Source organism: Pelodiscus sinensis, chromosome 6 (assembly GCF_049634645.1).
Source record: "Pelodiscus sinensis isolate JC-2024 chromosome 6, ASM4963464v1, whole genome shotgun sequence".
Lineage (NCBI taxonomy): Eukaryota > Metazoa > Chordata > Testudines > Trionychidae > Pelodiscus > Pelodiscus sinensis.
In genome coordinates this window covers 44547770-44572470 of record NC_134716.1, presented here as the reverse complement: position 1 = coordinate 44572470, position 24701 = coordinate 44547770, and positions in this window count along the sequence as shown.

Genomic DNA, 24701 nt, shown 5'->3' with positions numbered 1-24701 from the left:
GATTAGAGAAAACATTGGTTCTCATCTTTTGCTAAGTGCCTCAATGGTGTGTATTGAAAGTAATATAAATGTTAAACCAGGATTTTATTACATAAACAAAATATTTCACAGAGAATGTGGTCCAATTTTGTTAAGATATATTTAATCTTTCCTATGCTAACATGCCTAATAGGGATACTGTTTATAGTCTCTTTTTAAAGCAAAAGCAGATGCAACTGGAATTACTTAAAATTAACATTGAAGAATGAATATTTTCAATGCAAATGTGAAGTATCTTGCAATTTGCGTATTATAAATGGAGTTCCCTTTGTATTTGTACTTGCAATTTAAAACCAAGGAAAGGAAATCACGGTTGTCGTAAACGGGTTTCAGAGTATAAGGTTACCTTTACCTCTTGTCCATTTCCTTTAAACTGAATATAATTAGTCCTGGCTTGGTGTTCATTATACTTTTTGGCAAGTTTTAGTCCTTCCTGTTTCTGGAACAATACCTGTACCAGAGAAATACAAATTATTGTAACCCAAAATACTACTTCCTGATGTCCAAACCCTCTCTTTCTGCACTGTGAGAATGGTAAGGACAATAGGTTAGTTAAATCTTTATTAACAGAATTATCTGGGCCATTGACAGTTGGTGTCAATCATCATCATTTCATTGAATTCAATAGAACGAGGCCAGTGAATATCAGCTGACGATTTGGCTCTTTGCTTTTAAATAAATAAAAGATAATACAGTGAAACCTTTGTTATCTGGCACTCAGAGAACTTTGTTAACCAGCATTGCCCCAGTCACATTTTCAGGCTCACAGGCCTGGTTTGGTTTACCATGATTGGCTTAACAATTTTTTATTAAAGTACTAATCATCTAACTCAAAATAGAAATGTGAGACCGACTGCCTCACACTACAAAACTACCAGTATTAAAAACTTGAGTTTTACTATTATTGTCCATTGGTTTTTCCTAGGTTGATGGGACCCTCAGATAACCGGAATTTTTAGACAACCGGAATGCCCTAATCCCCGAGCGTGCTGGATAACACAGGTTTTACCGTAGTTAAATACAAATGTCTTTAGAAATAATCTAGAATCACATTATCATCTTGTAGCATCATGAAAGCAGATAAATCTCCAAATGTAACTGCTAATCTTACCTAGAAACTTCAGACATAGGTATTTATTTGATGTTTGCTTATGTTTTTCAGTTCACCTGCTCTCTCAGAACAGCCTAAGTTAATATAACTTACCTCAGTCAGAGTTGTGAAAAAAACTCTGACACACACACATGCAATACAAGTTTTGCATTGTCCACACTGACACTATGTTGGTGGTGATGCTTTCCCACCGACGAGCTTCTGCTTCTCACTGAGTGAAGTAATATGCCAGCTGAAGAGCACTTGTCCATCAGTTCAATATGTCTTCACTAGATATGCCACAGCGGCACACTATAGCAGTGTACTATAGCCAATATAGTGTTGTAGTGTAGACTTGCCCCAAGTGTCTTATGCAGGGGCGGATGAGAGTTTTGCGGGGCCCAGGACACGGGGCCTATTGAAGCGTGGGCCCGGGGCAGCTGCCCCGCTTGCTCTGCCCTATATCTGCCGCTGGTCTTATGTCAAAGTATAGGGTCCCTTGTCTGCCTTAAATGTACTGTTTCCAAGCACAATCATGGGTGAAGATTACAGGACTGCTAGGGGGCTGTGCCCTACACTCACCTACCCCCCTCACTTTTGTATCACTAAGAGAGCTTGTTGACACTGATGACGTGGTGATGTCATTCTGTTGCCCTTCAAGAAAAATATTTGTATATAGAGAGAGATCCTCTTGTCCTGTTTTACCCAGTACACTCAGCATCCTCCATCCCCTTCAGAGAGAAAAGTTCTTCCCTACCCTCTTTTATATGAACAATTGTAAAAAATTTAAGCCTGCAACAATGTAAGTGGCTGGCAATGACATATTGCAACTGGCAAATCAATGAGTTAGCTTAATCATATTCTACCCCTATCTAATTACAGACAACTCCGCTCTGACAATATTACTTCAGCTACCACAGTCCGATTTGCCAAATAATCCTGGATAGCTGGAGAAAAACAGCTCTCCATTTAAAACTGTTTCCTAATGTGCAGCCATTTCATTTTCTTTACAATACCACCACTTATGGCACTCTTCAGCCTCTGTTTCCCACTTAATGAAATATAATAAGCAAAACACCTTCCAATTACTATCAGCACCTTGATATCCACAGCATAGCATCTACAATGTATAGGTCTGTACAATTTACAGAGGGTTGGGGTGGCGGAAGGGTTTCATTGTCTCAGGTTTGCACATGAATTTCCCTTCTAAACCATTCTTAGCAACAACACAGAGCCAGTGTTTGGAAAACATCAAGAGATATTGAGCCCTATTTCTCCCTCACTACTTTTTCATCTCGTAAATGCCATTGCAATGACTCCAGAAAAACATACACCTTAGAAAGAGAGAAGGGTATTATTTACACCCACTACTTAACTTGGTAAGGATGGTCAGGGAAGCCAACAGCCCCTAGAGGCCCCTGAGCAGGGTTGCAGGGCCTGGCTTCATGCTCTCGGAAGGGGTGGGGCCTTAGGAAAAAGGGCAGGGCCAAGCAGCCAGCCCTCCGTACCACCTGGAGTATGGTGTGGTCCCCCACCCAACACTCCGAGGTGCACAGAGTATGCAGTACTTTGCCAGAGAATTAAAGGGACCAGGGCTCCAGATGCGACCATTGCTGCTGCCGCAGGGCAAGAGTCCCAGGTCCCTTTAAATTGCTGGGTCCCGGGACAACAGCCCCTTTTGCCACCTCCTCTTCCCCATCAGCCAACCTGTGTCTGGTAGTGAAAGATAAAGAGTCAAACATTTAAATGAGTGTTGTTAAATCCAAGAACATGCTCTGGTAAATCTAGTGGCAATAGATCACCAAGGCTCCAGTTTGACTTTCATCCCTGGAATAGTAAATGATTTAAGGGAACTCAGAGCATGTTGAAGAATAAAATTTTCAAGAAATTTTCACTGAGATCCCCTCTTGGCCCAAAAGCAAAGGAAAAGACAAAAACAAAAGGTACTCAAGGTAAATGGTTAAGGTTTTGGTCTTTTTTGAAACATTGATTCACCTTTAACGAGAGGAAAAGCTGTATAGTTTGCATGGCCTCCACCGCAGTAGATGGAGAACCAACATCCTCAGAACAGGCTAACTAGAGTAGTCAGGACATGGTAAAGTAATAGCCAAAAGGAGAGCTAAAAAGAGAGAAGATATACTCACTTAGCACAAAATTGAGTTGTTGAGAAGAAAATTAAGCTGTTGAGAAGAAAATTAATCAAGGAACCCAAGGACATGAAAAGAAGACATGATTGTCTATTATAACCTGGTATGAATCTAGAATACACCTGTCACAAATAAAGGTCATTCTTAGGTAGCTGCTTAAACTAATTAAGAAGATTAAAATTAGTAAAGCAAACACAGACATTTTATTAGCTTTAATTAATACAGCCAGATATAATTGAAATCATAGGAAAAATCAATATACATAAGAATTAAATTCAGTAAAGTGGTTTCCTACATTGTTCATACTTACAGTCTTATACTGTACATACTTATAACCTTATGGGGACCATTAGAAATAAAATGGAAAGAAACATAAGTGAAGATAATCCTGAGAGAAAGGCATTGAGTCAGACTTCCTACCCAATTATCCCAGGTAACCCTCTCAGTGCCCCAACAAGATAACCTCTCTTCTATAAGCCTTTTCATATCCCACCTACGCATATCTGCAACCATATTTGAAAAGGATTTTGTCTTCTAGCTAACCGTATGTAGTACACTGGCTAACAATACTTAAACTTCTGACTGTTAATACCTCACTTGTATCAATTTATGTCCCAATACTTTCAATAATGTAAATGCATATCACTCCATTGCAAAAGTATCCTAAGATGCTACCATGTTTATTTGTGGTTTACCTACTAATCACAAAATACATATGGTTACAGTTTATAACTTTAGATGAAGTGCACAATCATCATGATAATATTTACACCAACTACAAACTACTGGGTCTCACTCTCAGCCCTTAACACATAATGTTTATAACTCTAGCCAAACCTACTTCTAATACATATAATTTTGAGTCTTCTACTTATTCTTAAGGTATCAATAACTTCCATTATTATTTTTATATGCTTAGCAAATAGATTGTTTTTATCCAAAACCATATACTTCCCAAAGTCAAGTTGAGGTCAGTGGTCAACTCTATGTACCAGTGCAATAAACTGAGTAGCAAACTGTGAGGAATTGAAGCTGTTCATTTAGGAGCACAAGGTGAAACTAGTAAGATGAGTAACACATACAGAATATTACAGGAGGCCCCCGACTTGTGATGCGATTGGTTCCTACAGTAGGCACTAAGAGCCATCGTAAATGTGGGCTGAGGACGTAAGTCAGGAGTTTTCAGCCTCTTATGCACTTACAAAAAGTGGTTGTAAATGTGAGGGGGTCGGAACGTGGGCGGTTGCAAGTCGGGGGCCTCCTATACAATCAAAGGTTATAACTCATTTTGGGAGGATTGAGTGGGCAAAAAGAGAGGAGTAGCAGCATTCTATGGCCCAAATCCCATTATCTCTTTCTGAGTCACTGATGCTTAGAAGGAAATGATCTTGGATTCTTATGGAACAATGTCCTAAAAGATAAAGCACGGGCTGGAGTACTAGTTGGTGTTTGTGACTAACCACCAAATCACTCTAGGGAACAAGAGGACTGCCTGCTTACACTCCCATTTAAAACATGTAAGAAAAAAAGTTGCATGATCCGGGGAGGAGACTTCAGTTGGAGTGACATGTCCTTGCTGCCAATACTATAACAATTTTTTAACATTACAGATGTCATTTTACTAACTCAAAAAGTGTTACTGACATCACAGGGAAATTGTATTTGACCTTGGCCTAACAAATAAAGAAGAACTCATCACAGAACTAAATATTAATGGTACCATAGGTACAAATGATCATGAAGGATTTCATGCTCCCAGCGTGAAACAGTGGCTAAAAGAGCTAATGTGATCCTGGTCTGTATAAGCAAAGAAATCTTGAGTTGAAATAGAGGGATTATTATTATACCTCTGTATTTGACACTAATGCAATCACTGCATCCAGTTCTTGTGCCTACAACTGAAGAAGGATGTTGCTAAATTGGATAGGATTCAATGAAAAGCCACAAGAATGAGTAAAGGATTAGAAAACATGACTTGTAGAGATAGCTTGAGCTCTTTGAGTCTATTTCGTTTAAAAAAAAAGATGATGAGATTACTTGATTACAGCCTATAAATACCAAGAAGCAGAACAAATACTTAATAACTAGAAACTTGCAAATCTGCAAATATTCCCTTTATATCCATGAGTATCTGCAGCCATAGATGATAGCTGTGACTCATCTTTACACATGTAGATACAAATTTTGTATCTACAACCCTGTGAATTTGCAGCTATCTGCTTTACATCCATGGCTACTCACATGAATGTAGACAGCCAAGGATCATTTTGCACATGCAGACGTGTATACCAATTTTGTATCTGTGCAGGAGTCTAATAATAATGGGCCCTTCAGTCTAGCAGAGAAGAGTATAATGGGACAATGGCTAGAAGTTGAAGCTAGACACATTTTGATTGAAAATAAGCCACAATATTTTAACAGTGTAAGTAATTAACCATTGAAACAATTAATCAAGGGTGTTGGTGGATTTTCCATCGCAGAACATTTTTAAATCATGATTAGATGTTCTCTTCAAAATAAACTCTAGGAATTATTTTGGGGAAGTTTTATGGCCTGTGTTATTTCGGAGGTCAGACTAGAATAGTGGGGAATAATCACTTCCCTAGATCTGGTGGCAACCCTCCTACTAATGCTGCCCAATATAACGTAAGCCTTATTGGCTACATGGGCACAGTGTTGAATCATATCCTGCTTCTCATCTATTGTAATACCTAGGTTATTTTCTGCAGAACTTCCACTTAACCAGTCAGTTCCCAGCCTATACCAGTGCCTGATATTCTTCCATCCTAAGTGTAGGACTCTGCCTTTCTCCTTGTTGAACTTTATCAAATTTCTTTTGGCCCGATCCTCCAGTTTTTCTAGGACCCTATCTCTACCCTCCAGAGTATTTACATCTCCCCCCCAGCTTAGTGCCATCGCAAACTTTCTGAGGGCACAATCCAGATGTTAAACACAATGGCTCCAGGAACTACTCCTGTAGCACTTCATTTGACACTAGTTGCCAATAGAAATTGATCACAACAGTTGAGCCAACAATCTAGTCAGCTTTCTATCCACCTTATAGTGCATTCATATAATCGATACCTCTTTAACCTGCTGACAAGAATACTATGGGAGAGTGTATCAAAAGCTTTGCTAAAGTCAAAGTATATCAATCCATCACTTTCTCCATATATGCAAAGCCAGTTATCTCATCATAGAAGGCAATTAGGTTGGTCAGATATGACTTGCCCATGGTGAAACTATACTGAGTGATCATCTTCCTCTCCTCCAAGTGTTGCAAAATGTATTCGTAAAGACCTGCTCCATGATTTTTCCAGGGACTGAAGTGAGCCTGGCTGGGCTGTAGTTCCCAGATTCTCCTTCTTCCCGTTTTAAAAGATGGGTGCTACATTTGTTCCAGGCCTGACCCTCCTTGTGGGGTAGGGTAATGGGAAGGAGGCATGCATAGCTTTTCTATCCCACACCACCTTAGGCTGGGACTACCCCACTGTCAACATCGGAGGAAGTTCCATCCTGCACACTGCCCTCACCTGGAGGCTCCGCCCACACAGCTTCCATGGGCTGGGAATCACGGCCAGAGGGAGTGCTGGATGCTGGTGCCTACAGATGAGCATGGGCTCTGCAAAGCCACCTGTTCCCCACTACCACGAAATGGGAGCTGCCCCAGGTAACTGCCCTGCACCCCAACCCTTTACTCCAGCCCTCAACCCACTCCCACACCCTAACTCCCTCCCAGACCCTGCACCCTACTCCAACTTTCTGTCCTGAGACCACTTCCCTTAGTCTCAGCCTGTAGTTTCCTCCTGCACTCCAAATGCCTCATCCTCAGCCCCACCACAGACTCCAGTCGGAAACCTCATTCCCACCTGCCCCCCGCACACCCAAACACACCAACCCTCCTGCTTCAGTCCACAGTCTCCTCCCACAAGCTGAACTCCTCATTTTGGGCCCCACCTTGGAATCCAGCAGGCCCTACAAACTGTCATAGCCCTGGTGCCCAGAAGAATTAATCCTGCTTGAGTGGGTATTTGTATTAAAATGCCCATATCAATATTTCTTATGTAGGTTGTTGTTTTCTTTATATCAAGTCAAGTATTCTGAGAGGTTTGTAGTTGGACCTGCAGAAACTATATTGTACAATGCCTACACAAGAATGTCTTTTTAAATTGCACTGTTTTAAAAAAAAAACCCAGAATTTAATTCTGAAGTAAAGCTGATGGTTTGTTGATTCTTGATGTATACACACACAGTTTCACAAAGAAGCATTGCACAGTAGGTTTTTCACGCTTCCTGGATTTCTTGATGAACCTATATAACCTGAATCCTGTGTGAATTATTCAGTTTATCAGCAGCTTTCAAAGCACAATTGCCTTTAATGGTGTACTGAAATTTTAAAAAGCAGCTTTCTACCTGCTGTTTTGGAGTTGTGTGTTAATCAAGCTATAAGCCTCGATTAGCAGTAGTCTAGCAAAAGCCTCAAGTCAAAGAATAACCTAATTTAAGAAACAGCCTGTTAGTATGATACATCCAAAGTGTCACTCTGGTGTGATTTAAGAATCATAAATAACACTAAAAAGAGGGGAAACGAATCTTTTTTAAAATGTAGACATGACAGTATTGAAACATGTTATGAGCTTTACAAATTTCCAAGGCATCTTTCATTATAAAGCTTCTTTAAAAAGCATTTTCCTGTGAAATAATCTGCAAATCTTTAATAATATTAATTACTATCTATTTATACAATTAATACATTAATGGTCTTGCTACTCTGTGTAAGGTTTTTGTGGGCTTCATGCAGACTGAACATAATAAAAGCTGTTTGTGTTTTATTATTTTCCTTCTAAGTGTGGAATTGAAAGGATAACTAGAATTGGTTTTGAAGAATGGCTTAAAACTTGTATTACATTTATGTCCCACCTATCTTTTATGGTGTGCATAATATCATAGGCGGTGGCTAAAAATTAGAGATGAGCCAATTCCACAAAAGTTTTCTGAAAATGAGAGAGAATTTTTAAATGAATCTACTTTGACTATGTTTGTAGCCCTGCTCTTTTCCTGAAAATGCAAGCATGAAATGTTAATGGCTGGAACATTTCTCAAACAATGGATTTTAAACAAATGCAAATGTTCCAAGAAAATCTATTTTCAAATTCACATGCAAGTATTCAGCCAGAAAGCAGAGCCTATGAGTTATGCTCATCCAGACAGTAAACAGACACATAGCATCTGTAGCATGTGTCCAATTGAAACAGTTCTAATGTCATGTTTATCAAATATGCACAATTGTTTACAAGGAAGTTATTTTCAGAAATGATGCGAACAAAACTGAATAATGAATAAATTAAGAGAACAAACAAACAATCTCCTTGTGATCAATTTCCTAAACAGAAAATGAAGCAAATTTATTTGGCATGAATTATTAACTCCGTTCTGCTATAAAAGCTATTTTCAAAGATGAATTTATGCTTTATGGGGCTAGGTTATGACTTTCCTTCCATAAAAGCTTGCAGCCAAACTTTTTTTAAAGAAAGACTCAAATAAGTAGCAGATTAGCCTCAGCTACACTCTCTAAGTGCATACATTTCATAGGCCTCTTCTTGTCTAAATGTCAGCGTTGTCTGGTAATTGTCTACAAACTGTCAACAAAGGATATGGGTTTGCTATGGTTGAATGTCATCTACAAATTGTTAGGATTCTAAGCTCACCATCTGACAGATTTTGATGCCTTATGAAGGCAGCAGGATCCATTCAAGTAAGAAATCTTTCCTCTGAACACAAGAAAGCTTAAGTGAGACACTACAGTAATAACTGTTAATATGACTTGTGTGCAACAGCAATTTTAATTAGCCTTTATTAACAATGATTGGTTCAAGTCTTTGCAGTTTCCTTTTACTGAAAGCCCACCAATATGAATCCAAGAACAGCATTTCATTCCTATTCAGTTCCTGGGCTAGAAAAGTTAAATCAGTTGTATTGCTTCTCAATTCTTGCCTTTTTCTAACTTGCTACAGACACAAACACATACAATTGCTGTTCACTGAAGAGTGAAGCAGGTGCAAGCTTTGGTCTTTCACAGTTCCCATTTAATTTGATGTAGATCCCTTGTTATTCTTCATCAAAAAATGTTCTAGTGGTTCTTTAACACATCCATGGTTTATTTTTCTCTTTCATGAAGCTGGCTTTTAAATTATTGTAAATAAGTTCCTTTCTTTCAAAGCTATCACTTAGCAACATAATGGCTTAAGACACAAACTTAAATTAATTATAATTATGATTTTAAATTAATAGGTAGGGATTGATATGAGCAAAACTACACTGTTGAATGGTCTCCATTTGACAACAAACATTAACTGGAATAAACTGATGTGAACTTTCCTTGTTATAATTGTGCTCCTTAGCAAAAACCATAATTACAAAACTTTTTGCTTAATTTACTGCCACTGTTTATCTTTTTCTAGTCACAAAAAAAAAAACCTCATCAGATACCTTTTAATTCTGTAAGTCTCTGTGATGAAACTATGAAGATGTTGGTTGCATGCACAATTAATTTAACTAGGTGAGAAAATATTGCTACTCATTTACTTTTGAACTATAATTTGAGATAATTATTTTAAACAGAACTTTGTTATAATTGTAATTCATTCAAAAAGATCCTATTCACTTACATGTACGGACTTTTTCAGCTTTATAAAGACATTTATATGCTTAGAATATCTTAGCTTTTGCTATTAAAATTTCTCCCTGTAACTAATCTTTTCCCATTTTCCTACGTCTCTGACTGATCCTGCTTTCTCTTTGCTTTATTGCAATTTTATGGTTTAGTTCATTCCCTTTAGTTTTTCTATTGGCTATGTATCTCCTCTGAGACCTGCCTTTACTTCCTACTTCTTTTCCTTTACAATTGTTTTTTGAAGAAAAATATACAGCAAGTAAACCGGATTTTAATTATTGCACACATCAATATAAACTTGTAGGTACACTTTCTTTGAACTCTGTCTGAAGCCCTCTGCTATTGGACAACCTCTGCTTATTTCTTTTCTGCGGTTTTAAATGACTGATTTAAATCACTGAAATCAATGGAACATGAGGACGTATAGGCCCCAGATTTTTTTCAGTCACATATACAATGTTTTTCTATTACTGGTTGTAGTGATCAATTTATATAATAGTTTATTACTTGCTCTTGTGAAGTCTATGAAAGGGGAGGATGAGAGGAATGGTCCCACTATTGTGAGGAACTTTCCTGGCTTCTACACTATCCTGGTGAAATGAGTTAGCAAAAGAATGATTTCCTGCTTCCATTTCCTGCTGATTATTTCAAAATAATAACTCCTGCTTTCCACAAGGAATTCTGAAATAACTACTCCTCAGAGTCACTCAAAATAATTATTCCCCAGTGCTTCCTGGGGCTCTTAGTCAAGGTAGAGCATCCACATGAAGGGAGTCTCCCTCAGACTAATTTGAACGCTTCCCTGTGGTGTGGACACGTTATTTCAAAATAGTTATTTCAAGGGTTATTATTTTGAAATAAGGTATTTCAAAATAATTCTCTAGTGTAGACCTGCCTTGAGAAAAATTACTCTGCCCAAGTCCCTGCCCTGAAAGCAGTAGTAGCTTTAGGTTTTTATACTTCCTAAAACTTTGTTTCACATACATTCAAGGGCTGCTGTCAGCTATCACACGTTCAGGACAAAGTGCTATAAAGAAAGAGAGTAGGTAAGTGACTAAGCGTGCATCTACACTGCACCTTTATTTCGAGATAACTAGAGTTATTTTGAAATAACATTGTGAGCGTCTACATAGCCATTCCATTATTTTGAAACTATTTCAAAATAATGGACGGCTTATTCCAAAATCTGTAAACCTCATTCTATGAGGAATAATGCTTATTCTGAAATAGCTATTTCAAAATAAGGCATGTGTAGCCACTCCACTGCTGATATTTCGAAATAGCCCCTTGTCATATTATTGGATTTTAAAGTGAGCAAACAAATCACTGTTGCACCCACGGGTGGTGTCTGCCCCAAATTCTGTACCAAGTTGGACATGTGAGGTGTCAAATGAAAGCTTATGCTCTGCTGATTCTATGAATGCTACTCATGTACTTGTATGATTTCTGTCTGTGAAGTTATGGATATGGGCTCTGTTCTTGTACTGTAAATGTTCTCTGCTTAGGAGAGAGCAATGGGCCTGGACTGACTATTGTGAGGATGGATTGTTCAGTGAATAGCTGTGCTAACTAGCACTGCTCGATGGACAAAGGCTCTCAGGCGTAAACAATACACACCTGAGGAACGTGTCTGGAAGCCTGCAGACAGGCTGGTGCCTCATGGCTATTGGTCTGGGAAATACAGATAGGTCTCTTGATCATGTGACCAGCTCCAGTTTGGGAGACACGAGGAATATAAAAATCCCACAAGGCCATCTCAATCTGGTCTTCAATCTTGCTCCTGATTCCAGATGCATCTTTGCTAGGGACAGAGAGCCGGAAAGGATTGCTGACCCACACTGATACAGGATGCAGGGCCGGACGGAGGCATGGGCGAGCCAGGCATGGTTCTTTGGGAGCAGGAGGATCTGTTTGGAGTTGGTAGGATCGGGTTTTCTAACCTCTCACCTGAGTGTAAGGCCTGGGGCTGGCTGTGGCACAAGGAGAGCTGGGGTGCTTGAGGGGTTCTACTCGTGATGATTCCTGCTGGCCAGATTGGCAGCTGAAGCACGTTGTGCGACTGGTTTGTGGCCTATTTGGGAAAGGTCTCCGGTTGAGGGCTATAAGTAGCCCTGGTTTTGAGCAATTCACCCTGAGCTGATGCCCTCAGCGGTGTCCAGCCCCGGTCCGGTCCATCACACCCCTCACCAGGGCCATTCTAAGTTATTCCTCCCCAGCGCTTCCTGGGGCTCTACATCGAGATGGCTCATCTACATTAAGGAAGCCTGCCTCAGACTAATTTTGAGGCTTCCCTGAAGTGTAGATGTTTATTTTGAAATAGTGCTATTTTAGAATAACTATTCCATACCTTATTTTGAAATAAGCTTGCAGTATAGGCCTATCTTAGTAAAGATTTAAAGGATGTATCTTTTCATTCATTTCCCGTTGTTCTGAGAAGCAACCCAAGGGCAGTTATATTTCAGAGAACAGTACAGGCAGTCCCCTGGTTACGTACAAGATAGGGACTGTAGGTTTGTTCTTAAGTTGAATCTGTATGTAAGTCGGAACTGGCGTCCAGATTCAGCCACTGCTGAAACTGATCAGTTTCAACAGTGGCTGAATCTGGATGCCAGTTCTGACTTACATAGGGTATGTCTACACTACCCCCCTAGTTCGAACTAGGGGGGTAATGTATGCATACCGAACTTGCTAATGAAGCCCGGGATTTGAATTTCCCGGGCTTCATTAGCATAAAGCCGGCGCCGCCATTTTTAAAAGCCAGCTAGTGCGAACCCCGTGCCGCGCGGCTACACGCGGCACGGACTAGATAGTTCGGATTAGGCTTCCTAATCCGAACTATCTGTACACCTCGTTCCATGAGGCGTACAGATAGTTCGGATTAGGAAGCCTAACCTGAACTATCTAGTCCGTGCCGCATGTAGCCGCGCGGCACGGGGTTCGCACTAGCCGGCTTTTAAAAATGGCGGCGCTGGCTTTATGCTAATGAAGCCCGGGAAATTCAAATCCCGGGCTTCATTAGCAAGTTCGGTATGCATACATTACCCCCCTAGTTCGAACTGCGGGGTAGTGTAGACATACCCATACAGATTCAACTTAAGAACCCCAGGCGCCCCCAAGTCAGCTGCTGCTGAAACTGATCAGCGGCTGATTCCAGGAAGCCGGGGGCAGAGCAACTCTGCCTCGGGCTTACTGTAGTCAGCCGCTGGTCAGTTTCAGCAACAGCTGACTTGGGGATGCCTGGGGCAGAGAAGCTGGGGTACTGCCGGGTTTGTCCAGTAGCGCCAAGGAGCGGCGCTGCGGGACCAACCCAGCAACGCCCCAGCTGCTCTACCCCAGGCGTCATGGGCAGAAAAGCCTGGTCTGCAGGGGGGGAGGGGGCACTAGCTACGCCCCCTCTCCACCAGCAGACCAGGGAGACGGGGAGCAAAGCCTCAGACGACGCCTGCAGCGGGACAGCCGCGGCGCGCCTGGGCTGTCCCGCTGCGGGCGTCCTCCGCGGCTTTGCTCCATGTCTCCCTGGTCTGACCAGCAGACCAAGGAGACGGGGAGCAGCTTTTCTCGCCCCGGAGAACGCGGGCGGCGGGACCGCGGCTCATCTGGGCGTCCCGCCGCTCCCGTCCTCCAGGGCGAGAAAAGCCCCGTTCGTAACTGCGGATCCGACATAAGTCGGATCCGCGTAACTCGGGGACTGCCTGTAGCTGTTTCTATCTTTGCTTCTTCCCTCCATTAAGGCCTTTCCATCTGACCACACAAAACACACAAGTTGAAGAAACCGTAGTGCAGACAGAGAATGGTGTAGGCATATTGTCCACACGTCCCAGTATGCTATGTTACAGCATACCAACTCTTTCTAGCCCTGTGTGGGGGATAACTAATCCAGTACTGTTGCAGGGAAAGCATGTAATTGCCGTTCTTGGATTCAAAAGGGAAATGGTAAGAATTGCAGATGGATGCTTGAATAATAGGCTTGTCATTTATGGATTTACAAAAAGAGAGCGAAAGATTTGTTAAGGTTGAGATGTGCCAGTCTCCAACTGAGGCTGTGCATGAAAAATATGCTAAATGCCAGCTTAGAACTTTTGTCACAGAGGCCTTTGTATAGAACACTGTTCACATAGAGCTGAGCTACTGTATACATCAGGCATCTACCCTCCATAACCCTCTACAAAATACTAATCAGAAAGTATCATTATACTTTAAATATGAATAGGAGAAATATATAGAAGCAATAATACTTATGGCAATGTAATAGTTGATGGGAGAAATATTACAGTGTTGTCAGACACTATGGTGAAATGGCAATTGATAGTGTTATGTCACATGTATTGGACATCTGTGAGCATGCTTCAGAAATTTAAGTCCCAGAAATATTGGGACAACTTGATGTGTAACTGGGAATGGAGATCACTAAGGAGGCTGGGTCAATTCCCACTATTTTTGTGCCCTCTGCTACTCTGATAGCATAGCTTAACTGGTGCTGAATTAACAGGGCCTCCCCCTATCCATGTCTACTCTAGGAATACCTCTTAAGCAGGCATCACTACCAAGGAAGGAACTCAATGGGAACAGAAATACAATCTATGCCGTTTTACTTTATAATCTCCACTGGCTATGCAGGGATTAGGGGAATGTGCCCCCAGCCTCAGGTCTAGCCTCTCATTCTTTCCAGTTCCCTCAGCCTTTCATTACAAGAATCCCCCTAGTTCAGAAGCAAGATTTAGCCCTAGAGGCAGATGGCATCTCTTTTGTACAGGCAGGAAAAACATCCACATGAAGAGTGTATCCTTCTGCGATGGGGCATCTGCAGCAGATAGCAGCCAATCAGGGCCCAGCTGAGGGAAGTATAAATAAAGGCTCATGGAGAGAAGCAGACACTCTTGCTCTGTTTGGGGAGCGGGAGAGACCTGGCTGCCAGGGAAGCTGGAGGTTTCCTGATTTAGAGCAGTGCTGGGGAAAAGCAGCCAGAGCTGGGGAAGTTCTAGCCGGGCAAGCTCCCAGGCTGAAGGGCCTGAAGCAAGGCCTCAGAGTAGTAGGGCTGCGGGGAGGCAGCCAGGATAGGCATAAGCATCAGGTCCTCACTCCCTTGCCAATGATGAGTGGCCATTTCAGACTGAAGCTTTCCCCTGTGGCAGGGGTTAGATGACAACTGACAGTGGGTCACTGAGGCAAGATGAGCATAGGAGAATTGGGGGTTCCCAGAGGGGGAGGACTCCAGAGTGCAGGGGCACTGTGGTAGGGCAGTACCCAGGTAGGAGGGTGCCATGCTCTGGGAGAGACATGGACCCTGACAGAGTGGTGGAGAATAACAAGTAACATCAGGTGAGACACCAGCCAGAAGGGGGCACTCCAGAACCAAAATGCTAATTCCCTATGTGACCAGCAGGAGGTGCCCTTGGTGGTGCAGCCCACTTGTGACACTTTCATATGCACCTCTGGAGGGGCACCATCTCTGCTGTGCACAACACAGTGCTCATCATCATGCAATCCAAGTGCCTGCCACTGAAAACTAGCTCTGAGAAGCGATGAAAAACTGGGGGTGGTCAAGGAAACTGGGGGGAAAGCATGTGGATTACTAGTGTCATAAAAGGAAAATGAAGTTCTCCCAATTCTCATGCTTTACTCCATAGATAAGTTACATCCCAAACAATAGAAAATCTTGTAAGAAAGAAAAAACAAACTGTTAGATGATGACAGAACCAAGAGTAAGCTATCTAAAAAGACTCGAGAAACTTGGATTCAATGCCCCACTCTACTCCAGATTATCTGTATGACTTTGGCCAAGTCATTTATCCCCTTTGTGCCTTGATTTCCCATCTTTAAGAATATGGAGGTAATAGAGCTATTCTACTTGTGAGGATCAATATATTAAGAAGTGGGTAGCCCAGAAACTATAATAATGTGGGCAACCAGCTACCTACACCTGATAGAAAAGGAATAAGCAGTGTGGCTTTACACAGATGGTATCGTGCCTAAAACCATTAGAGAAAGAAGAATTAATATAGGGGCTTTGGAGGGGAGGCTTATTCTAAAGAAAATGTCCTGGCTATGTAATAACAGCTCTCTAAAAATTTAAATTTTAAGAACAAATCAACTCAGCCCCTGCAGATCACATAACTGCCATTTAAAAGCAGGACACTAGAAAAAGCATGTACTCACATTTAATTAATAAAACTCTAGGAAAGAAATTGCACTGCTGTGAAACATTTCCAATTAAATTTATACAACTGTGAGGATTAAAAAACCTACCACCAAATGTGCTGGATGCCACTTGAGCTGCATCATTAAAATCTGAGATATTCTGACTTCTACCTGAGATACAAATGTAGTGTTGAAAGCATAATATGTTTTAGAACTGTGCAATAGTATTTTCTGCCAAAATTCATACGAAGTGCTATAGAGAGACTACAGGACCAATCAGTTGCTTCACCCAGATTTTCCTGTATTAAATGACACAGAAGAGAAACTGTACCTGGTGCTTGCTCTGTAAATAGCATTTCTGTTAAAATAACAATAATAGTTAGAAATGTGATACAAAGAAACTGGAAAAAAATATAATCTCTGTTATAGAATGAACATTATCTTAATGAAGTTCAGTAACACAAAAAGGTACTATATTTTACAAACTTCAAGATGGGCTTTTTTAAAATTTGAGGGCATTATTGCATACTAGGGAACCTTTAATGCATACTAACAGGTCCACACAGGCCAGTTAGTGCTTCACATGCTAGTTCACACTATAATTTACACCAATCTAGTGTGGACTAATGTACCAGGAAGACAAACCCCGTGCAAATGTGTGCATGTTACATTGTTTATTTAATCTGACACCTAGCACAAGTTTAAGTATGAAAAGATTCTATTTATTTCAGAAATGAATTTAGAGAAGACTGGTATGTGTCTGTGTGTCATCTTATAACATATACAGAAAATTCGGTTTCAGAGCAGATTAATCATTTTCTTGCAATTTTAGCTTTCTTACCTTTATAATATACTGTATAAAACAATTTTTAAAAACAAAAAGTTGTTTCAAACTGAAAAATTGAAATGCTTAATTGTCAAAAATATCAACATGTTTTTCTAGGTTTTCTTCAAATGGTGTTTTGGCAAAATTGACACAATTTTGTGAGGTATTTCAATATTGATAGAACTGTGTTTTCTGATAGAAAACAGTTCCATCCAACAAAAAACAGGACTATGTAGCACTTTAAAGACTAACAAGATGGTTTATTAGGTGATGAGCTTTCGTGGGCCAGACCCACTTCCTCAGATCAAATAGTGGAAGAAAATTGGCACAACCATATATACCAAAGGATACAATCAAAAAAATGAACACATATGAAAAGGACGCCTCAGTCTAAACAAAGACATTAATTATCTTACCCATTACAAAGATAGCTTCCCCAATTATCACCTCTAATATCATTAGCTCACAGACATTTACCTCCCTCCCCATCTCCCTTCTGTTCTGAAATTTGATTTGTCCTTTTCATGTGTGTTCATTTTTTTGATTGTATCCTTTGGTATATATGGTTGTGCCAATTTTCTTCCATTATTTGATCTGAGGAAGTGGGTCTGACCCACAAAAGCTCATCACCTAATAAACCATCTCGTTAGTCTTTAAAGTGCTACATAGTTCTGTTTTTTGTTTCAGCTACACCAGACTAACACGGCTACATTTCTATCACTAGTTCCATCCAAGATTTTCAATCAGCTCTATTGTCACCAATATTCCTCCAATACCTACTGTGGCAATCTAATAGCAGCTCTTTGAATACCACTTAATTGTACCTTGTTATTTTCTTGCTCTCTTCTTCTCTTTTTGATTCCTTGTCATAGTTTGATGTTAATTTAAATACTCTTGAAAAGAAGTTGAAAAACGTAAGCAGAGAATATATAACTCTTTCTATCAATTACCCAGCTCAACCAATTAATTTCCTTCTCTCCACTTAGATAATATATAGTCTCTAGTCTAGTGCATATAACAGAATCTTTCTCATCTACGCAGTCATTACAAAGGCAATTTAACTATAATCCTTGTCAACTTCAGGCTGCTGCCACGGAATAGAAAAGTGGTCTCATGTGTCACATGCTCTGGAGTAAATCAGATGTGACAAAGAGGAGGCTCATCAGATTACAGTCTTGAAATTGTAAGAAGAATGGTTATGTTATATCCCATACTCATTACAGATTTTGCCAGGATAATAGGTGAATCAGGTGTCATTTACTGTTCTCTTCACTGTCTCTGTCCAGTACAGGAAGCATTAAAAATTTAATTTGCAACAATAGCATGTCAAATATAATAGAATGCTATAAGAGTATACTACTTTGACCTTTTCAGTTCTCTGCACTTTGATTGGCTGGCCATCCCACTCCTACTTGACAAGTCAGCAAAGCTGTAAACAGGTAAAGAACTACAGCTGCCAGCCAGCCAAATTATTAAAAAGGTCAATGCATTATGTATGACACACTTACTTGCCATCCTGCTATCTTTTTCTTATGATAAAAAAATGGGAATAGGTACTGAACATTAGTTATTTTTGTTCAACTGACATTAATTGGCTCAAAGGTATAACACTGCCTTAACTTTCCTTCAGTTGCAGATTTGTTGGTCTGTGCTGTCTCCATCACCAATAAACCTATATGGCAAAACTGTCATCTTATTATATCTATTGCCCACCCTGACTGGAATTTAAACAGTCTATTTAAATCTATAGTTAAATCTCCGTCTACTACCTGCAGAAACAATGAAGATTCTGCCTCTTTCCCCACCATATTATATATTAACATGTGCATTAATCAAGACCCCCTTTATTAATTATTATGATTTTTCATTATTTTAGAGATCCCAAAAGGTATGGTAGGCAATTCAGAGAAAACTGAGAAAATAAACTCTATCCCTGCTCTAAAGAAATCATCCTGTGAGCCCCTAATCCCACTCATACTTTTGATCATGAGCATAACTTAACTCTCACTACTACTTATGCATGTCAATTTCACAGAATACTAAATGCAGAATCAAAGCCACAATTTTAAATGTAGCAAAAGTGTGGGTAATAAACAGCTGAGAGAAAGTCATGGCTTATACTGAGAGACTTGCTCAATCTATTTAGCTTTTTGAAGTGGAGGTAAGAGGTAACTTTATCAGGGAGAAGATATCAGACATAGATGTTTACCACCAAATGTAATTAACCACTGGAACATATCAACAAGTGATGTGGTAAAGCCTGGATGCTTTTCTACAAACACTAGTTGATGGGCTAGATACAGGAACAAATGGGTGAAATCCTTTGGTTCATTATGCAGGAGATTAGATTAAATCAGGGATGGGCAAAATATGGCCCATGATCCGAATTCAGCTTGCCAAACATTTTCCTCTTGCCTGCTATGCCCTTCCAGGCCTGCGGGGCACTCAGACACCCTTGCCTGCCTGCCATGGACTTAGCCACACCATTCCCAGCTGTGCCATGGCTAGAGGCTACTGGTAAGTGTGTCTCTCTGAATACTGTGGTGGGAAGAGGGCAGTGAATTTGCACTCACTACTCCCCACTCTCAGCATCACCCTAACATTTCCCAATGGCCAGAAATGGGCCTGGAACTGCCGAGGATCTTAAGTGTGTCTCAGCCTGGTGGCTCCCAAACCCCAACCTCTACCCCAAGTGACAACCCCTTCCTATACCCAAACTCCCACTCAGACCCTGCCTCCCTCCTACATCTCTGCCCCAGGTCAGAACTCCCTCCTTCATCCAAACTCCTTACCAGACCTTGCCCCCCTACATCCTTGCCCCATGCTAGATTCCTCTCCTGGACCCAAACTCCCTTCCAGACTCTGCTCCCCTACACCCCAATCCCTTCCCAGAGCTTCATACCACACCCAACTCCATCCCAGATTCCACGCCCCCCTCAATAAAACAGAAAAGTGCGGCCCAGGACCACTTACCAAAATTCTGGGAGTGGCCCGCCTACATAAATTTTGCCCAGCCCTGAAGGAGATAATCATAATGGAGCCTTTAAAAATGTATGAAGCTAAACACTTTCTTCTAAAACTTCAAATCCAACTTTAACCTAATCTTCTTTGAGATTGAGACATATACATTTTATTTCCACTTTCTGGTCAGGATTGAAAATGCAGCAGTAATACAAGAAATTACAGTCTCACAACTTGTCTGGTTATTGCCTTTTTTCCGAGCAGATTAGACATTTCATATGAGTTTATCCTGATGAAATTTCTAGCTCTGAATTGAACATCACTAAGTTCAGATAACTTATCTTCTCCACATTTTCCAGAGGGTCAGTTTGGGGTCTTCTGAAATTTGCCCATCTCTTTACGGCCTGTTGATAATGGCCTCTCATCTACATGGGTTTTGTCCTTCTCACATGCCAAGTCAGTTATAAAATTCCCATTGATGCCAGTGAAAGCAGGAATGAGAAAGGCCATGGTTGGACAACAAGAAATGTTCCCTTCCCATCAAGGGATCAGCATACTGCCTTTCTGGCACTACTCCTTTGTAAACCCTGATAGCAGGAGTCCAGGCCTGGAAATTTAGTTTCCTACATGGTCCAAGTGAGTTTATTTCAATAGTCAGTCTTAAGAATAGATGAGAGTTTGTTATGAAATTTGTTTTTAAAATATCACTCCCAGGCTTGGTGCCAAGTTTTAGATGAGAGCAATCTTTTTTTTCCCCTGCTAAATTATAACACCTTAAACATGGTTTAGACTGGAAGTGCTGACACAGTCTTGATTATAACCGTTTGAATTGTGTGGCTATAATACTGCTGTGCAAACATTTTCATTAGCATAAATGTCTTCTGCAATATAAGTGAACTAAACTCAGTGTTCACTGAACACAGAGCAATTCTGTGTCCGTCAGCTTTAATTTGATCATCCTTGACTTATGAAAAATGGGTCCAGACACAATCTATCATGCTTGCCATAATAAAACAAGGGTTTCAACAAATGATCATGCAAACCTTGATTCAGGCACAGGGGGTCTTCTGTCCAGACTAAGAACAGAGGAAGTGGCTTTGGGAGAGGACCTAGCAAAAGGGATTGATTTGTGAGATGCAGGGTTTACTGCTGTTTCCCAGAAGCTTCTTTCTGGTGAATAATTAAAGAGACTGTAATTGTGTTAATATATTTAATAGAGAGCCAATGTTTGGTTATCCCCTTCCTCAGCTCCACTTATAGTGTGGATAAGATTTTGGCTTCTATACCATCACTCCCATGTTAGAACATCAGATCAAAACCCTTTTTAATTGCAGTTGAGGTGGCAGTCAAAGAGGGGAGGGGCAGGGAGAGAAGGGAAAGTATTTCTAATCCTTCTCTTCTTAGCATATGCCCAACATGCCTCAGGTGGCATGTGACCAGGATTCAGCACTGGTGAATTTGGTCCAGTAGTTAGATCATTAGAATCCCTGATTCCAAACCTGTGCCAGTAGCTTATTCTCTAGGGACTCTTGTAGCTAGGACAGAAGAAACATTCCTGTGCTCTTAAGAAAACCCCATCCAGCTATACTCACTTGAAGGAAGATGACTAGAATGAAGGAAGGATGGAATTTGTTGTTAAGGCTCTGGACGGGAACTCAGAAGAGTTCTAATCCCAAGTCTGCCAAAGACTTCTTTGCGCCTCTGGGCCTTTGACTCAGTTTCCATGTGTAAAATGGAGAGAACAACTTTTTTTTCTTTTCTTCTCTATCTTGTAAACTCTTCTGAGCAGATACCATCTCTTACCATGTTTGTACACTGTCTAGCACATTGGAGCCTCCAAGCACTACTGTAATATAACCATTACAATTAACAGTAATGTAATACACAAATTCAAGTTAGCAGGGAAGACAAATATAAGGCAGGAAGAGAAAATTGGGGTATTCATCATAGAGGAGCTCTCTCAAACTGTAGATTGAATATCACCAACAGTGATTTTTTTCTATGTTCTGTTCATGTTTGATTTTCTCACTTGCTTTCCCCCTTCATGTCAGATTGCAAAGTTTCTGAGTGTTTATATTCCTTGGGGTATGAAAGATCCAGTGTCACACACTTTCCAGTTTTGTGAAAGAGATGTTGACTCTGGACTGGAATAAAAAAAAAACCCCAGCTTAGGGCAAATCTATTCTTGTTGTCAAAAAGCAAAACCACATTTTATATGACATATTTTAATTTGTCTGCAATACACTGTGTCCAATATTTCTGCATGTGTTGCAGTTTCAGTTGAACATGCTGCAAACTGTAACCACTTGTGTATAAAAATGAACAATCTGATGTATTCAGCATCCTCAGGTCACATGAAGGGCAAACAGAAATAACTTCAAACATTTATAATTGTACATTTTGTGGAATTGAATGTAGAAGGAACAACCTCAAAGCAGAAAATGATTGCTAGGTAACAGAGACTTGTCAGTTATTTTAAGCTTTGACCTTCAAGAAAGAGAACTGATGACAGCCGGAGTGATTTTAGGATACTGCAGAAAGGAATCTGTAGTAGAACGTAGGGAGACGGAGAAGAATTTAAAAGAATTATTTTAATAATATGCAATTGCAATAATTAAATGCATTTTTGTATGTAAATGAAATGAATGAAAGTTACTACATACTTGATCTCTCATTCATTTTGATGGAGGCAAGGGAGGGAGAGTGCACATTGAGAAATCCACTGTTTCAGTAATCTTCTTGGGGTTTTTTTAATTTTTGTTCATCAGTTTTACTATTTACAATATATCAAAATGCAGCTAAAAAGTTGTATGTTAAGAAGAACTCTACAGAATCCTTTGAGTGAGTAAACAATCATGAGGACAAGGGGAACCAGGGAATATGGTATATTTTCAGTAAGCCTTTGGAAAGGTCCCTCACCAAAAGCTCTTAAATAAAATAAGCAGTCATGAGATAAGAATGAAGGTCCTCTCCTGAACTCGTAACTAATTTAAAGGCAGGAAACAAAGGGTAGAAATAAATGGTCAGTTTTCAGAATGGAAAGGGGTAAAAACTGGTGTCCTACAGGGATTTGTAAAGGGATCAGTATTTTTCAAGAATACTCATAAAATGATCTGGAGAAAGAGGTAAACAGTGAGGTGGCAAAATCTGCAGATAATACAAATCTAAATAAGGTCCAAAGCAGACTCCAAGGGGCTACAAAACAATTTCACAAAACTGGATGACTGGGCAACAAAATAACAGAAGAAATTCAATGTTGATAAATACAAAGTAATGCACATTGTAAAATATAATCCCATCCATACATATAAAATGACAGGGTCTCAATTATCCGTTACTGCTCAAGAGAGAGATCTTGAAGTCCCTGTGGATAGTTCTTTGAAAGGATCCACTTAATGTGCAGTGACAGTTAAAAAAGCCAACAGATTTTTGGGAATCATTAAGAAAAGGACAGAGAATAAGACAGACAATATTATATTGCCTCCACATAAATCCATGTCTCCCCCCCCCCCCCCTTCTTGAATACTGTGTGACGATAAGGTCACATCACCTCAAAAAATATTAGAAAAGGTTTGTAAAAGGGCAACAACAACTGGAGTATGGAATAGTTTTCGTATAGAGATAAATAAGATTGGGACTTTTCATCTTGGAAAAGATATGACTAAATGGACGATATGATAGGTGTATATAAAATCATGACCGATGTGGAGAAAATAGATAGGTAAAACTTTCCTTCTACCAACACAAAAGCTAAGGGTCTGTCTACACTGCAAAGTTAATTCTAAATAACAGCCATTATTTCAAATTAACTTTAATAGCATCTATGCATGCAAACCACTATTTCGAAATTAATTCAAAATAGCGGAGCACTTATTTTGAATTTGGTAAACCTCATTCTACAAGGAGTAACGCCAAATTCAAAATTGCTATTTCGAATTAAGTGCTGTGTAGACACTTAATTTGAAATAGAGGGCCTCCAGCCCTTCCCAGGGAGCTCTGGTGGCCACTTAACCACCAGGAAAACTTACTCTCCTCTCCCCCAGCCCTGGACCATTAAAGGGGTAGACCCTGGCCACAGTGCCTGTGCCAGCTCCAAGCCTGCCAGCCCAAAGCCAGCAGTGGCCCCCGGGGCCCCTGGCCCAGTGGCCCCAAAACATGAGCCAGCAAGCCACTGGCAGCCAGCGTTCCACCACTCCCCAGGAGCAGTCTTCCAGCTCCCAGAAGCCTGACGGGCTGGAGAAGGCGGGCCTTCCTGGCCCAGGGTGGAGATCATGGACCTTATTCAGGTTTGGGGGGGGGGATGCCCCAACATCTATGATCTCCGCACTAGATGTAAAAATGTGGCCATCTATGGCAGAATAGCTGCCAGCCTGGCCACCAAAGGCCACATGCGAACCTAGTAGCAGGTTTGCATGAAAATCAAGTTGATCGAAACCCCCAACCCTTTCCCCTTCTTCCCTTTGCTGTTCCCTTCCAGCTCCCTCCTCCTAGGTTTCACCCTCCCCTCTCCCACCCTCTCTTCTCCACTCTCCCACCTCCTTTTCCCAGTCTCCCCAGAGGTTCATTTCCTCCTCCTCCCCCCCAGTTTTGTTCAATAAACCCAGTTTCCATTTTTGAACACACGTGTCTTTTGTTTGACATCAGGAAGGGGGGCTAGGGAGGGTAAGTGGAAGGACATGAGGGAGGAATGGGGCATGAGTCCCCAGTGCAGAGAACCGGGGTGGTTCTGAGGGCTCCTCGGGGTGGATGCTCTCCCGCAGGGCTTCCTGGATCCTGACAGCCCTCCGATGGACTCCCCGGATGGCAGTCTGCAGCAAGTGCAGCCGG